Below are 16,478 nucleotides of genomic sequence, written 5' to 3'. Positions count from 1 at the left end.
TTCCTGGGATTTGAATCTCTGACAGACACCAAAGCCCACTTCTCTTCTCCCTCATCTTCTATCCTATCCCCACTTTTTTTCTCCTCAAGTACGGCTGACATACAATACTGTATGGGTTTCAGTGTACGACAGAGTGATTCAACATTTATATACATAATTCAGGGCTCACCACATAAGTACAGTTATCATCTGTCACTACACTAAATTAATACAATGTTACTGACTGTATTCCTTACGCTGTACTTTACCATCTCCACGATTTATTTAACTTATAACTAGAAGTCTGTACGTCTTGATCCCCTTCACCTACTTTTCCCATTGCTCCCCCCACCCCTCTCTCTTGCCTTTAATCCTGAGAACAGGTGGTATTACAGGGCTCTTGGAAACAGGCCTCTTGACCTTGGTGATGTGGACCCCAAGCAGGGTAGACACTATGTGTAACAGCATTTCGGGACCGACTATAATGTAAATATATAAACATAATAAGTGTTGTAACAAATATATTAGATAACTGTACCCACAGAAGGAAAATTTGCTGCTCACTACCAGAAAAAAAAAAAAATGGGAGAAAAACGTTGTAAGAAACAGAGCCCTGTACAAACAGACAAAAGATAAAGCATTGTACCTATTTTCAAGTGCACATATTTTAATGTTTGCCAAAGTGCCTTTCAGAAACACTGTAGCCATTTGGCCCCGGCTGGCCCCGGTGACCCCTGGCTACCCCCAGCATTATGGGAGGGTTGATAACTACCTCCCATCCTCCCAAGAAATCTATATTTCTTCGTAAGAACATACCTATGTTCTTGATCTATCATATAATGTAAATAATATAATTTCCCTAGCTGTCATTTGTCTTTATTATATTCGAGGTTCCTTTCTAGAAATTAACTTTTAGTAACCTAGTTTACAGAGTCACTTAAATCCATAATTTAAAGCAAAAATCAAAGGATCCGTCACCTGCAAAGGCACCCCTTTGCATGACTTTGCACTCTGCTCTCCATGGTTGACAACGTTTACCTTGCCTGAGGAGTGGCAGGAGAGAAAACCTCCGAAGGGAAGGTCTGCCCTGGGCTCTGGGACTCCCCAGAGTGGGGGCTGGTGAGAGTGAGCCCTTCCAGAGCGCCCAGACTTCGCGTGGCCTCTGCCCCAGCCAACACCTGCTACCCTGCCTCCAGGGCCCTAGAGTCTGCTGGACCTTTGCTTCCGGAGGCCCAACCTCAGGGGAAGCATGGCTCCAGACAAGAGAGCCACGGAGGAACCCAACAGCCCCTTGACAGGCAGCTCCACCCTTATTCCAGGCCTTTCCCTGACCCAGTTCCCCATCACACAGATACACACACACACGAGCCCACCTTAGGTCTCCAAAAAAGCAACTGGTCACAAGGAGCCCATGCCACCCAAAGTGTGCACACAGGCCATACAGCGCAGAGCAGGGAAACTGAGCCATCCGGAGTTTGAAGCCAATGGTATGCCTTCAAATCACACTTTTTTGCCCTTTACTCTCTAGTGTGGGAAAAGGGCACCAGGAAAAAGCTGAAATGCATGTAGCCATGTACCCCACTAGTTGCAGAGGGGCCGGCCTAGGGATGGCCCTGCACTGTACCCTGCCCTTCCCTCTGTGTCACCCTGAGACTGTTGGTGGCTGCTGCAGGGTGACACGACTGTCTAAAACAGCAGCAGGGACTGGCTTTGCTACAGCAGCTGCCCACGCATGGACTTCAGAGCTCACAGTCAGACACAGTCCATCCGTGGGCTGTGAGCAAGGTGCCCCCAGAAAGCGGCTTGCCCAGGCCAGGGCTGGGACACTGGTCACCAGGCTTCGCCATGAACCAAGCATATGTTCCTTCCTGGAGACAGGGCCTCTGAAGCCCCTTTCTGACTCTGCAGCATTTTCTCTCCCCCTCCCCAGGTTGCCCAGGTCTGCAAACAAAGGCATGTTTGGGGGAAGAATGGTGCTCATATTTAATAACCCTCAAATCTGCCTCCACATGTGGCTATTGTTAGGTAGATTTAACCAGCAATTACTGAGGTACCTCCTTCCTCCTCAGCAACAATCTAGGCCCTTAATCCAGCTAAGACCCAGAGAGTTTAGGGTTGAGCTCACTGAGATGAAGGTACCAGCTTAGTCAGGGCCTGCTCCAGGCTGGGGGAGCTGGATGTGAGAGCACGACTCCCCAGAATCTACTCCTTCTTGCCAGCAAAAAAATAAGGGGTGGAGTGGGGCAGGCAAAGAACGGACTACCTAAAGTCCCCGTGATAACTCAGCTTCCAGAGAATTCACATGGAGACCTAGCACAAACAGTTTGGACTGAGAATCGAGAAAGAAAGCCAACATGCTCCTAGGAAGCCCCAAGAGCAGGCTGAGACTGGGGGAGGAGACCGGCCCCTCCTGGAACCCTGCAGTCCTGGCCCCTTATCTCAGCAGGAGACAATCCTAATAATGCCTCAAGTTTGTAGTCAAGCTGCCTATGGTCTGGCCAGAGGAGAAGGTAAGCTTCCATAGGGGAACCATTGCTGCAGACATAGGACTGGAGCATAGGAAGAAGCCTAATGCTACACCTCAAGCAGGCCGTTTGCGTTTCCACCCTCTGACCCTTTGCTCCTGCTTGTTCCCCTGCCAGGCCTGCCCTGCCTTCTCTCCACTGTCCAGCTCCCTCCCTATAAGGCCCAGCATTAAGGTGCCCATTGCTTCCCTGGAGCTCAGCCCTCCGTGAGAGCACCCGTGCTATTTATACAGGCTTGGGGGACTCACAGCATGGACAATTTGTCCTCAAGGGCACCAGGAGAGGCAGAGAAAGAGGAAAGGCTGCTAGGCTGGGCTAGCTTGCATCAAACCAATTTCCACATTAAAAAGGAAGCCCTTTCACACAGCCCCATGGTCAGAGGAGGGAGGGAGCTCCCAGACCTCCCTGAGCCCCGGCTGGGAGCCCCCTTGCTGTAGGGACTATAGAATACCAAGTGGAGGCTACACAAATGAGTCTGCGGTCCCTCCTGGCCATGGAAGCCAGCAACGCTGTGACGGGTCAGCCCCTGTCCTGCTCCCGAGCCTCCCAAGTCTGGATTTTCTCATCCAACTTTTCTGTTTTTACCACAAAACAGTAACAAAAACCATTTAGTGTCAATTGTCATCTTGTATAAAGATCCAGTTTTGGTCTCAAGAGGTACAGGGACCAGAGGCAGCATTTACTGAGAATTTCAGCCCTGCCCGGCAGTCACCACATCAGGGCTCACAACTATCCTTACACAGAATCTATTAACAACGGCTTTGCACAGCACAGCCCTGGATTCGAATCGCAGCTTCAGCACCTCGTGTCTGTGTGACCCGGGGCAAGTTACTTCCTGCTCCAATCCTTAATTTCCTGAACAGCCAAGTGACAATTACAAGAATGGCAAGTTGAAGGGGTTGCCATGATGACTGAATTAAATAAGCTCCATGTAGTCATTCTTGAAGGGGGGACTTGGGGCCAAGAGCATCAAGGATCACCTGGGAACATGTGAGAAATACAGATTCTCAGGCCCCACCTTAGACCTACTGAATGGGAACCTCTGAGGTGGGGCTTGCGCACACGCCCTCCAAGTGGCTGTGAGGCCCACTCAAGTTTGGAATCACTGGCATACGCAGGGAAGTTGTTCAACAGCAAGCACCTGACGAGCAAGGAGTCGTCACCGCTCCAGGAATGACTGTCCGACTCTCTCCCTTCTCCCCTGATGGACCCAAGGCTCGGGGAAGTGAAGCCATTTCTCCAAAGTCAAACAGCTAGAAGCCGGGCCACATGGCACTGGAGGCCACAGCCTACTCACTGCACCCTCGTGTCTCCCACTGAAAGCCCACATCCCAAAGCTACCTAAGCACTGACAATGTTCTCCACAGCGCCACCCAGAGGTAGCATGGTAAAAGCTAGAAACACCTCCCCCAAACCTGCAAGGAAAGCAAAGCAACTAAGGAAAGAAATGATCCCTCCAAAACTACGAGGGTGCAGAGCCTCTCAGGCCAGACATAACTTCCTTCCTCAGGAATAAAGGTCACGGGATGCACAACCCCAGGGTTCTCCAGGACACAGCTGCTGGACGCTCTCAGGAACAGTCAGACATCTTCGCAGCACCAAAGGTAGATTCGTGAGCTGTGCGGATAAAGGCATCGATTTCTTTAAGTACTTTTCAAACAAGAAATCGAAAAGAGAATTCTCAGCTAGTCAAGAAACTCTGACCTTCTTGCCAGGGCTCAATTTCTCCACCTCCATGGAGGAGAAGTGACAAGCACCCAGTGCACTACAGCTTTAAAAAGTGCTGTTTGTCAGGGCACCTGGGTGGCTCAGTCGGTTAAGCGGCTGACTTCAGTTCGTGGGTTCGATCCCTGTGTCGGGCTCTGTGCTGACAGCTCAGAGCCTGGAGCCTGCTTCAGATTCTATGTCTCTGTGTCCGTCCCCTGTTCGCACACTCTATCTCTTTCTCTCTCTCTAAAAAATAAATAATAAACATTTTTTAAAAATTAAAAAAAAAAAAGTGCTGTTTGCCCTACCACATCTGCAGGTAGGGCTGAGGCCTCTGTGCCTTAATGCAGACCGCCCTCTCCTCCCAAGGGCAGTGTCCCCAGGGCTCACACTCCACAAGGTCTGGGTGGCACTTAGCCACCCTGGCAGCAAGAACCCAAACAAACCCCAGGCTCAGGCTGGCAGGTAGAAGGGGGATTGGTGGAAAGGAGTGGTGCCTTCTGGGAAAGCTTTTCACAGAGAATTCACGGAAGCCACAGTACATGTCACCATGTCACCCAAAGTACAGATCCCCGCGGGTTCCTCTTTGCTTCCAAGAGGTATGTCCTAAGTTTAATCTGCCTCAGCACTCGGCACCATGCCTGGCAAGCACGAGGCTCCCAGTAAATGCTTAGAATGAATATACCAGATGTTCAGAAAGCAACACTGTCGGTGCACCACACACCCGACTCCTGTGAAACCTCCTTGCCTTATCTGAACCTGTGCAGCTCCTCTCCACACCAGCCTGCCACAGGGCCTGCCACCCCGTATGAATATTCTCAGCTTGCTTTCACTCACTACACTGCCAGCCACGCTGATGGTTTTCATGCAACAAGGGAACCAAGCTCTGCCCCACCCCAGGACCTTTGCATATGCCAGTCTCTCTTTCCCCTATTCTTCGCTTGACGGATTCTTTCTCAGTCTTTAGGCCTCAACTCATTCACCTCCTCAGAAAAGCCACTCTATGTAGACTTTCTCCTGTTGCTGCCTCTCCCCTTTGTTTCTTCAGCAGCACTCTCTCCAACTTGCCATTCTTTCCATCTCTTCTGTTTTGTCCGACTGTGCTCCCCCTTCCAGGGAAATGTCAGTTCCAGTGACTCGGGACCATGTCTGTCCTGCTTACCCCTGTATTCCCAGGGCCTGGCATGCTGCAGATACAAACTAAATCTTTTCAGAATGGGTGGGTGAATGAATGAATGAGTTCACAGAGGAAAAAACAAAAAAAGAAAAGCAGTAATAATAATAATCCAAATTGTCTGAGGAGAGTGACAGAGTTCCCTGTTTGGGGGGGGGGGGGCGGCGGGGAAGGGGGAGAGAGGAGGGGTACAAGCAGGACAGGACACTGCCTCCCTCTGAGAGCCTGGCTGGGGAGCAGACCAGACTGCCATCGTGGCTTTGCACCGGCAGCAGGCAAAGAATGGCACTGGAGAATCAGCCAGACTGAGGGTGACTTTCTGCCTTACTTGTCACCAGCTACTCCCAAATCAAGGCATCACAAACAGCTGGTGGGCCATGACCACCATGCACAGGCTGGGGGCTGCGCCCTAAGGAAGGAGACCTTTCCCTTCCCAGCCAACCTGTACCGTCTCAAAGTCTGCTATGCAGCAAGGAGAGCGGCAGGGGATGGGGGAGGGCATCCGTTAAGAGAGAAGAAGTCACTGGCACTATGCGGGCTCCACCAAACAGGCCCCCAACAGGAGCCCGGTCTCATGTGTTCCCTACTGAAAAAACAAACAAACAAACAACAACAACAACAACAAAAACCACAGCTCCCTGGGTGAGCGGAGCTCTACTGGTGGCGGGCACTTAAAGAGGCTATCAGACCCTCTAGCCCAGCCCCGGGGATAGATCCCAGCCAGTGCTTCCAGTCTGTGAGTGTCTCTAGGCAGATGTGTGCCAGACTGGGCTGGGCTATCATTGTAACATTTTGCCTTTCATGGGAGTCTGACCTTCTCCCTCCCAGACTTATATTTGAAACAAGCCCTAACAGCTGGTCACCATTTATTTATGCAAAGAATCTCATGCAGGGAGAGTCTTGTACATACCACACGGCCAACTAAAAACCGTTCTGCAACCACGCACAGGCCTGCCGCATGTGGCTTCCCACCAAACTAGAACCCTCACCTTCAGAGCTTCTCAGCCTATGAATGCCATACTAAGGAGTGAAGCGGCTCTCCCTGTCCCTGTCCTCACTCGCTCTGTGGCCTTAGGCCAGGGTATTTATACAGGCTCTGACTGCTTGCAGCCAGTGAGGTCCATTAGTAGGATGTAAATAGCTCTCTGCTCTTCAAAGGCTGGGCGAGCCATTCTGTGAGGTCTGAGTCAGCCCCGCCAGGGTCTTGTATTTCAAGCCTTATTCATCTTCCTGATAACTTCCATAGAGGGCCAATCCGCCTTTTTGGTATGCAGGGCCTGCCAACAGTGGCCCAGGGGGATTTTCACAAGAAACCGGCATTTGCTAAGCTCCAACTGTATACACAACTCTGTCCCAGTCACTCTGGGGGGAGAAAAAGAAGAAGACACAACTTCACTTCCTTCACCACTCTCACTCCTTTCAAGGAAACAAGGCATGCACAGGTAGCAGTTACTGTGGGTCAAATCACAAAGAACCATATGAAACCAAAGTCCGGCAGAGTGCCGTCAGGCACGGCAGGGGAGCCAGATGGGAGTACAGCCTAGTGGCCAAGCACACGGCCCTTGCTGTCGGAGACAATGAGCTTTGAATCCTAACCCTGCCTCTTTTTAACTATGACCTGGGACAAAAGCTTAAACCCTCTGGGCCTCTTTCCCTGCCTGTACGATGGAGACAGAAATAGGAGCAAGAGTGTTCTTGAGAGGATGTAATGAAGCAGTGTATGGGAAGGACTTGGGAAGGGGCTGGCCGAGAGGAAGCACCCAAGAAATATCAGCTGTGCTTTGCTGCGAGAGAAGCTTTCCGGAGAACACCAGTTTTGAGGTCTTGGAAGAAGAGAGGGACAGAGGTCCATTCCCTAGCTTGTCACCCTGCCCTGTGGGGTGGTGACATTGGCACACATTATCTCTTTGGTCTGGAGTCGGAGAAGAGGGAAGGGCCAGCTACCAGTCCTCCAACCAAGGGACACATCAATCCATTTCCAAGAACCATTCAGTCTTCTAGGATGAAGGAGTCCCAAATCCCATAACAAATTAGCCCCAGGGAAAAGACTACCCAAAAGCACAGGGCCAGACAGTCCTTGGTCTGAGGTAGCCCTGTCACTCAGGGAAACTGAGTGTGAGCCATGGGTCAGAACAAGGGATGGGGAGTGCAGGCAGACAGCGGACTAGCTGGCCCCAATCCCCGTGTCCTCACTGCAGGGGGGCCTGGAGGAGGGGAGTTCGAGCCTTATACCCTGACAGGGGACATCCGTGGTTTCCATCTCAAGCACTTTCCTACACTATGTCTCAGGACACACAGCTACCCTGTGGGGTAGGTGAAGAAGGTAGGAGTGACATCTGTAGTTTGCAAAGAAAAACTTGAGGGTGAGAGGCTAAGTGATTGCCCAAGTTGACACAGCAAGGCAGGGGCAGACCTGGACCCCAAACCCATCTCCCAGGGCCTGATCCTGTCCTCGAGGCCTTCTTCACCTGACATTCTCCCAACAGCTGCCAAAACCCAGGACGTTAGGATCGTTGAAGTAAACACTGCACCCCGGAAAAACGTTCAACCAAGCATGAGACTCCACGGGAGCAAACGATACGGCATATGGCAACTTCCCAGATGTTCCCAAGATGGGAAGGGAGTTCTCAGGGTGAAGACAACATTGTCAAGACGGAAGCAACTTAAGTTTTAGTCAAGAGGGAATGGCAAGACAAACTAACATATGTCCACACTGTGGCATACCATTGGCCACAAAAAAAGAATGACGTTGATCTTGAGGTACTGGCATGGAAACAACACCAGGACGGTGATGACTGAAAGCCCCAAGTTGCTGAATGAGCCTTGATATATGACTCTACACATATGCAGTGAAAACAAAACCACATATTGTCTCTGGATTCAGAAACACATATGCAAATGCCCAGGAAAACTCTGGCAATACGCACACTCTCCCAGCAATGTTCCACATGCCTCTGCAGATCCACACTCAGCCCTGCTCTCTGTCCGGGGAGGCTGGCCTGTATGAATGGCATCAGTGACTGGCCATGCCTTCCAGCCAAGCAGGAGCACCAGCAGATCAAAAGGGTGGAAGAGGAGGAGACTGGAGTATGCATTCTCCTAGTTTCCACCTATGAGGTCTCCAAAAACTGGCCACAACCTTCAGCCAAAAGTCATAGCTTCTTTGAAGGTGCCCCACTCTCTTCTCCAGGGTTTTGGTTTCTTGGGCCTAAAGGTGAGAAATGCTTTTGCTACAGCAAGCCCCGGAGTGTTGTACTGTGCTTTTTGGATTGCCCATACCATACATATTGTTCCTCTGTTAAAACCTCCAATTATCCTTTAGGGCACCTAGGTGGCTCAGTCCATTAAGCATCCAACTCTTGATTTTGGTTCAGGTTATGATCTCACAGTACATGGGTTCGAACCTTGCATCCGGCTCGCCACTGACAGTGCAGAGCCTGCTTGGGATTCTCTCTCTCTCTCCTCCCATCTCTGCCCCTCCCCTGCTTGCTCTCTCTCTCTCAAAAAAAAAAAAAAAAAAAAAAAAAAGCTCAAATTATCTCAGTTAAAAAGTGCCATTGTTTTCTCCCAAGATAAAACCCAAACTGGTAAGAATGGTCAACTGGGGAGAGTGGAAAAAGAGAGGGGTGAACCACAGCATCTGAGGCTTAATCAGTGATTTTCAGTAATTACGTACTGTGTGTTTTGTTCTTACTGCAGAAAATTTCAAGCACATAAAAAATAGATAAAAGGTGGTAGGTATCCATTACCCAGCTCCAAAGGCCATCAGTTCATGACCAATCTGATATCAGCTATGGCCCCAGCCACTACCCATCTCTTACTGTTTTAATACAAATCCAAAACATCATATCATCTGTAAAGTTTTAAATTTACAAGGAAACTATATTTCTATATTGCCTGGGTATTTAAAACTTAATTAAAAACAAAGGCATCCTCAAAGCTAGAACTTCGAGGCTGAGGAGACTCTGTCCTTGTTTGAATTTGTGCCCAGGCCAAGGCTTTCCCCTTGCCATCTATCCCAGTAACATGGCTCAGAGGTTGGCCAGGTGGCCATGGTGACCATCTCAGTGGGCCAGAGGCCTGGCTAGCACGAGATGTCCCTGTCAACCTATCCTACATGTAGAAGATGCCATGATGACACAAAGCTGTAAGAATGCCTCCCATGAGCATGTTTTGGGGTTCTGCTCACACTAGGTTTTTTGTTTTGCTTCTGTTTTAACTTTTTACTGAAGTGCAACTGTATGTATGGTGAGCTGCATTCTGTGTTATCACACATCGTTGTAGACAATTGGTTTTCATTGCATTATAGCATTCCACTGTGTGAATATGTACATATATCTACTCCAATTCACTTATCCATTCTACTCTTGATGGAAATTTGGATTGTTTCCAGTTTGGAGCTATTAAAAATATTGTTAGGGGCATTCTAACACACCTTTTACTGTTCATATACATGCATTTCTGTTGGATATATATATCTAGAATGGAAAGGCTAGATCATAAGGTGGCACATGTTTAATCTCAGTGCATACCAAGAGGTGTCCACAGTAGATGTGATTTCTGGTATTCAACATCCTTGCCAACCAATTTGACAATAAATTTTCTATAGAAAAATTTTTTTACAAAATCCTTGCCAACACCTGGGTATCTTCTGGGTTTGTTTCTTTGTTCCAATGTTCTCACTCTGGTAGGTGGAGTGTATCTTCCTATGGTTTTAACTTGCAGCTCCCTAAGGACTAATGAAGCTCCACACTATTTCTTATGTTTCTTGGCCAGTGGATAACCTCCTTTATGAAATATCTCTTCAAGTCTTTTGTACATTTTTCCTGTAGGGTGTCTTCTTTTTCCTATCAATTTACAAAAGTTACTTATATATTCTGGATGCCAGCCGTTTGCCAGACAGAGGTTCTGAAAACTCCTCTTCCATTCTGTAGACTGCCTTTTTGCCTTCCTAACAGAGTCTTCTGATGAAGTTTTTAAGGTTAAATGGTCAGATTTATTAACTTATTTTCTTGTATGGTTAACAGTTTTTGTGTCTTGGTTAAGAAATATTTGCCTACGCTGCTCTCATTTTTACGAAGATTCTTTGAGGGGGAAAAAAAAAAACCTATTGGAAATTGAGTAAGAAAAACCCTAGGAAACCACTACATGGAAACACCGAATCAATAGCTCCAAGAAGCAATTGATCTGTGGTTGCCTCATTAGAAAGACAACCTCCTGATTTGTTTTTTTATTCCTTTGTTAGCAGCTGCTTGGAAGAATCCAGGCTCTTCTCACCTGTAAAGGTGAAGAGAGAAAGTTCAGACTGAACTCATCCCCATCAAGAAAAAAATAAGTGTTCAGAGCATTTCTCTGTACGCTTAAAAAAGAAAAATTACTGAAAACTTAACATTATGCCAATGACCAGCAAAAAAGATGAGAGCAGGGGTTCTTGAACATAGGAATAGTAGGAAAATGCCGGCATTAAAATTGAAACGGTTTCGGGATAAGTGTTTCTAAGAACAATTCTCTTTCTATAGAGGCCTCATTTCTCCCAGGAGACATTTACATCCTATTTGGTATGAAACAATCTCTAAAAACTTCCACCATGGGGCATTTCCCCCACTGAATAAATGTAAACATGACTAACACACTTAGTGGTCTTATCGCCAAATACATTAATCTAAGTCATTTTACAATCATTTGTTGGATGACAAAAGTTCCTTTGAAAATCACTACTTTCACTGTTTAGTCAGCAATAAGATTGGAAGGTAATGGCGACCTCCTAAATCCTAACAACTCCTCACATCTAAAAATTGAAGGCAAGAAAAACAAAGCTACAATCAACAAGGGAAAAAACAAGCCACACACACAAAAGTCTACACATGACCCATACTTTTAGCATCACTAACTGGACAATACTATGAACTTCAAATAACATGTAAGCACGGAGATAAGCACCGAATTCCAACAGATCACCTACCATTAGTCTGTAGATATGGGCAGCACAAACGGGAGACTTAAGAAATTCTATGAAGAAAAGGAGAAGGGAGTGGAGAACATAGTTGAAATACAGAATCATCCAGAAAGGAAAAGTCCAGCCTAAATGCAAAATAGTCCTCACTTATATCTCAACAAAGCTTAAAAAATATACCCACCAAATGCAAAATGATGAACTTAAGTCTGAAACCTAGTAGTTCACAATACTGGCTGCAGGGAAGGTACCTCAAAGTGAGCAGGGTTGGAGGTGGCAATGTCAAGAAGTACGATTCTCAGAGGAGGAAGAAATAAATGAACAAGATGTGCTGCTCCTGAGAGATGTGGCAGTCGAGAAAAATTAGGAAGAGTGGAAAACCAAGAATCCTGCAGAAAAAAAAAAAAGAAAGAAAGAAAAACAAAAGCCCTCCCTCTCCCCACTTCCAGAACTACTCATTCAATCAGCTGCAATTTGCTATACTGACAGAAGAGGGCGCCCTTGAAACAGGAAACCCTCTTCACAAACCGCTGAGGGGTGGGGAAGAGGAAAAATCAGACTAATTTCATACTAAGATACGATACAAAGATAAAATACAAATCAAAACATTTCAGCTAATGAAAATTCCACCCTCCAGAAAATCAACCATGAAGCAGAAGAAAAGTATCATCTTTCAAACTGAATTAAATATTATAAAACAAGCATTTGAAGATTAAAACAAAAACTAGATTCACTTATAAAATCTAAGAATAGAAGGGGACCTAGAAAATCAAGAAGAAATTCTATGAGGGTTTGCCAAATTCTGGGAAAAATTTTTGCAGAAAAAGTCAAAATTATTTCAGGAATAAAGACTAAGAGTAGGTCCAAATGAAAATCTGATAAGAGACACTGAAGGTAAAAAGACATAAAGCAAGATAAAAATGAGCTTAAAAATTGAAAATATTCAGAGAGAAACTAGTTGAAATGGAAGGCAGGCAAGGATAGTCCAACACATGTACAATTGGAGTCCATGAAGAAGAAATGTAAAACAATACAACACAAATAATATTTGGCAATGTAATGCAAAAAAGTTGCCAGAAATAAAATCTTCAGTCAACATATTTAAGACGCCCACTGTGTGCCTTGGAAAATTGATCTAGAATGATCAACTCAGACACGTATCCCAGTAAAACGACTGAACTCTAATGACAAAGAACGAAACCCTCAGGATCTTTAGGCAAAAACATCAAATTATTATTCAAGTAAGAAATTTAGGCTGGCATAAGACTTCCTAAGAACAACATACGGAATAGGGCAGGAGTGAGGCAGCATTTTCAAGACACAAGGAGACGGAGCGCAAGCCAAGGATTTAATATCTACCCTTCCTCCAATGAAGCTTTAGCCTATAAGAGATAACTGGGGGAGCTTCCTCAAAAGAACTGAGGGTGATCATTTAATACATTTAATTACAGAGCCAAGACAAAAACAAGTATGAGGTCAAAGTAACATCCAAGTGTAAACATTACACGTTCTGACAAAGCCTAAAGATGATAACAAAGGGGAAGGCAAAGTATGACCAGAGATTATTGTTCAGGTTATAGGTGGGGGCCAAAGGATACCATTTAAAACTGACAGTCCAGATAGTATAGGTTTAAGAAAAGGAGGGATTAAGGGAAGCAAAAAAGGCATAAATACAAAGGTAACCTGTAGATTAAAAATACAAACTTTTCTAAATGCCAAAGGAATTTTTATTTTTTTATGTTTATTTACTTTTGAGAAAGAGAGACAGAGCATGAGCGGGGGGGGGGGGAGGAGGAGGAGGAGGAGGAGGAGGAGGAGGAGGAGGAGGAGGAGAGAGAGAATCCAAAGCAGGCTCCAGGCTCTGAGCTGTCAGCACAGAGCCCGACACGAGGCTCGAACTCACAGACCACGAGATCATGACCTGAGCAGAAGTCGGACGCTTAATCAACTGAGTCACCCAGGCGCCCCACCAAAGGAATTTTTAGGCAATGATGGAAATGCATCAAACTCAGAGACAGGTCTCAGTACACACAATACACACAATTCTAAGCCAGCCCTAAGGAGTCTAGCACATTCCTTAATGGGGAAATACCAGAGATATTCCCACTGCGGGGAAGGACAAGACACAGATGCCCACTTTTCCACTATTAACACTGTGCTGGAAGTATGAGCTAATGCAATTGGGAGCAAACAGTAAGAGGCTTGAGAACTGGAAAATAAGTAAAGCAGACCCGACTGCAGAGGACAGGACAGCATACCTAGAGAACTAGAGATGAAATGATTAAGCTAACTCAGAATTTCTCAAAATCTTTGATAAAGCAGAACCCCTTCACATTCTTGAAATTATTAAGGACCTCAAAGAGCTTGTGTTTATGTAGGGGATATCTTTTTATATTACTGGATTAGAAATTAAAGCTGAGGAAAATTTAAAGGTGATCAATTTAGGTGTAAGTAACAACAATGAACATGTTAACCTAAGTACCGCATTTTCTGAAAAATAAGCATAAACCAACACTTTCAGGGATGAGAATGACATTATTTTACATTTGTGCACATCTCTTTGTTGTTGAGCTTAATAGAAAACAGCTGGATTTTCACTCTGCTTCTGCAATCTGTTATGATATCACACATGATGTGGATTCTGGAAAACTCCACGGTACACTCAAGAGAGAATGCAAGCTATAAGGGCAAATTATGTCTTAGTATTATTATGAAAATTGTTTTGACCTTGTGAATCCACTAAATGGGTCTCAGGAACCCCAAAGGAACTCAGACCACATAGTGAGAGCCATTGAACTAACTCCAGCAATAAAATAGCTCCATACACTCACAGGATGTAAAATCAGCAGGGAGAGTCCACTGCCTTCCTAGGCACAAATAGCAACCAAGTGTAAGATGTAACAAAGGAGAAAGGCCTCATTTACAACAGCAGTAGAAAAGATAACACACTTACAAATAAATCTAAAAAGAAATGTTGAAAACCAATAGGAGGAAAACTGTAACACACTTCTGAAACAACAGCAAAGTAGACATGAACAAATGGAAAAGACATCCTTGTTTGTGGTTGGGCTGTCTCAAGATCATTGACATGTCAGTTCTAAGTTCATTTATCAATATGATCCCAATAAAAATTTCAACAGATATTCCTCTGCAGCTGGACAAGATGACACTAAGGTTCATAGAGAAAAATTAATATGTCAAAATAGGGAGGTAAACAATGAAAAGAGGGCTAGCCCTACCACGTATTTTGAAGTATTACAAAGCCTCTATCATTAAAACAGTGTGGTAATGGCATATAAAGAGACAGACTAATGGAATAAACTGCCAACTCCAGAAAGAGGCCAAAGTGTCCGTGAAAATTTAGGGTTTCATAAAGGTGACATCTCAAATCACTCAGACAAAGACGGATGTTATAATCAAGGGCATTGATACACTAGATAGACATTTGGAAGAAAATAACAATTAGATCCATTCCTGGGGCACCTGGGTGGCTCAGTCGGTTAAGCATCTGACTCTGGGTTTTGACTCAGGTCATGATCTCACAGTTTTCTTGAGTTTGGACAGGGCAGAACCTTCTTAGGATTCTCTGTTTCTCCCTCCTCTCTGCTCCTCCCCTGCTGCACTGTCTCTCTCAAAATAAGTAAATAAGCTTTAAAAAAGAATGTGTTATATAAGAAAAATAGATCCATTCCTTATCTCACATTTAAAAATAAGTTCCAAATGGACTAGAGATCTAAATACTAAAAACTAAATCATACTAGCATGAAAAGAAAATATCAGTGAATTTTGTAACTGGGGTATAGCACAGCTTTCTAATTATGAGTCAAAAATCTGATGAAATCAAATAAACATTGTTCCTTTTGACTATAAAATATTTTTTAAGTTTTGCAAGGCAAAACCAAACAAAAACAAAACAAACACAAAAATGAAAGAAAACAAACACCACAAACAAAATCAAAAGACAAACATCAAACTGGGAGACATTATTTGCAACATATATCACAGAAAAAGGGCTAATATATCTTTAAAAAGACCCTGAAACCCTACAGAAAAGTGACCAGAGACATACACAAGCAATTCACCAAAAGACATTAAAATGCTCTGCAACCTACAAAAAAAGTGTTCAACAAACATCACACATCATCAGAAAATGCAAATTAAGACTTCACTGACACACTGGTTTTCAGTCATCATATTGGCAAAAATTCAAAACCTTCACACTATACCCTGGTGGCAGAGCTGTAGGAAACAAGCAATCTTCAACACTGCTGGTAGGAATGTGCATTACAGAACCCCTAAGAAGAAGAATTTGGCAATACTAACAAAACTGGCAATTTGCTTACCTTGACTCAGCCAGCAATCCTACTTCCAAGAAATTACCCTTAAAGATACACAACCAAGCATAAAAATCTACACACATAAATCATTTTCACTGCCACATAATACTGGGAACTACGTAAATTCTCAAACATAGGATACTGGTTGAAAATACATGCAGTGGAGTGATATGCTGCTAGAAAAAAAGACAGAGAGAGGATGGGGAAAATCTCTATGAACAGATACGGAGTGATTTCTAGAATATATTAGCCGGAAAAAGTGAGATGCCGAATAATATATATAGTACGTTACCTTTTGTGCAACAAAGAATGGAGAAACAGGAAAACAGCCGTTTCTTGCTGATCTTTGCAAAGAAGAAACACAAGAAGAAAAAGAAACAGAAAAAATAGGATTGGTTCCCTCCAAGCGATGAGAGAGGAGACAGTAAAAGGGCTGTGGGAAGGGATAACACTTCTCCAAGGACACCTCTCTATAGCTTTGACTTTTGTTAGCATGTTAATATTCTACATAAGCAACACTGAAATCAACAAGGATGAGAATGAAAACTACAGCTAAAGCAAATGAACCACACTGTATTTCAAGTAAATCTAATTAGGAGAAACCATCTGAAGAACCCCAGTGGAGAACCACACTGAAAAGAAATAGAATTAATCTATGGGCACCTGGATGGCTCAGTCAGTTAAGCGTCCAACTTTTGGTTTTGCTCAAGTCATGATCTCATGGTCCATGGGTTCAAGTCCCACATCAGGCTTCTTGTTGTCAGCATGGAGCCTGCTTGGGATTCTCTTTCTCCCTCTCTCTC

Source organism: Lynx rufus, unplaced genomic scaffold (genome assembly GCF_022079265.1).
Source record: "Lynx rufus isolate CCGP_SWC_20201006 ecotype Redwood Valley unplaced genomic scaffold, mLynRuf1.p SCAF_1, whole genome shotgun sequence".
In the NCBI taxonomy this organism is placed as follows: domain Eukaryota; kingdom Metazoa; phylum Chordata; class Mammalia; order Carnivora; family Felidae; genus Lynx; species Lynx rufus.
The sequence above is the reverse complement of the archived record's forward strand: the minus strand, read 5'-3'. Positions refer to the sequence as shown.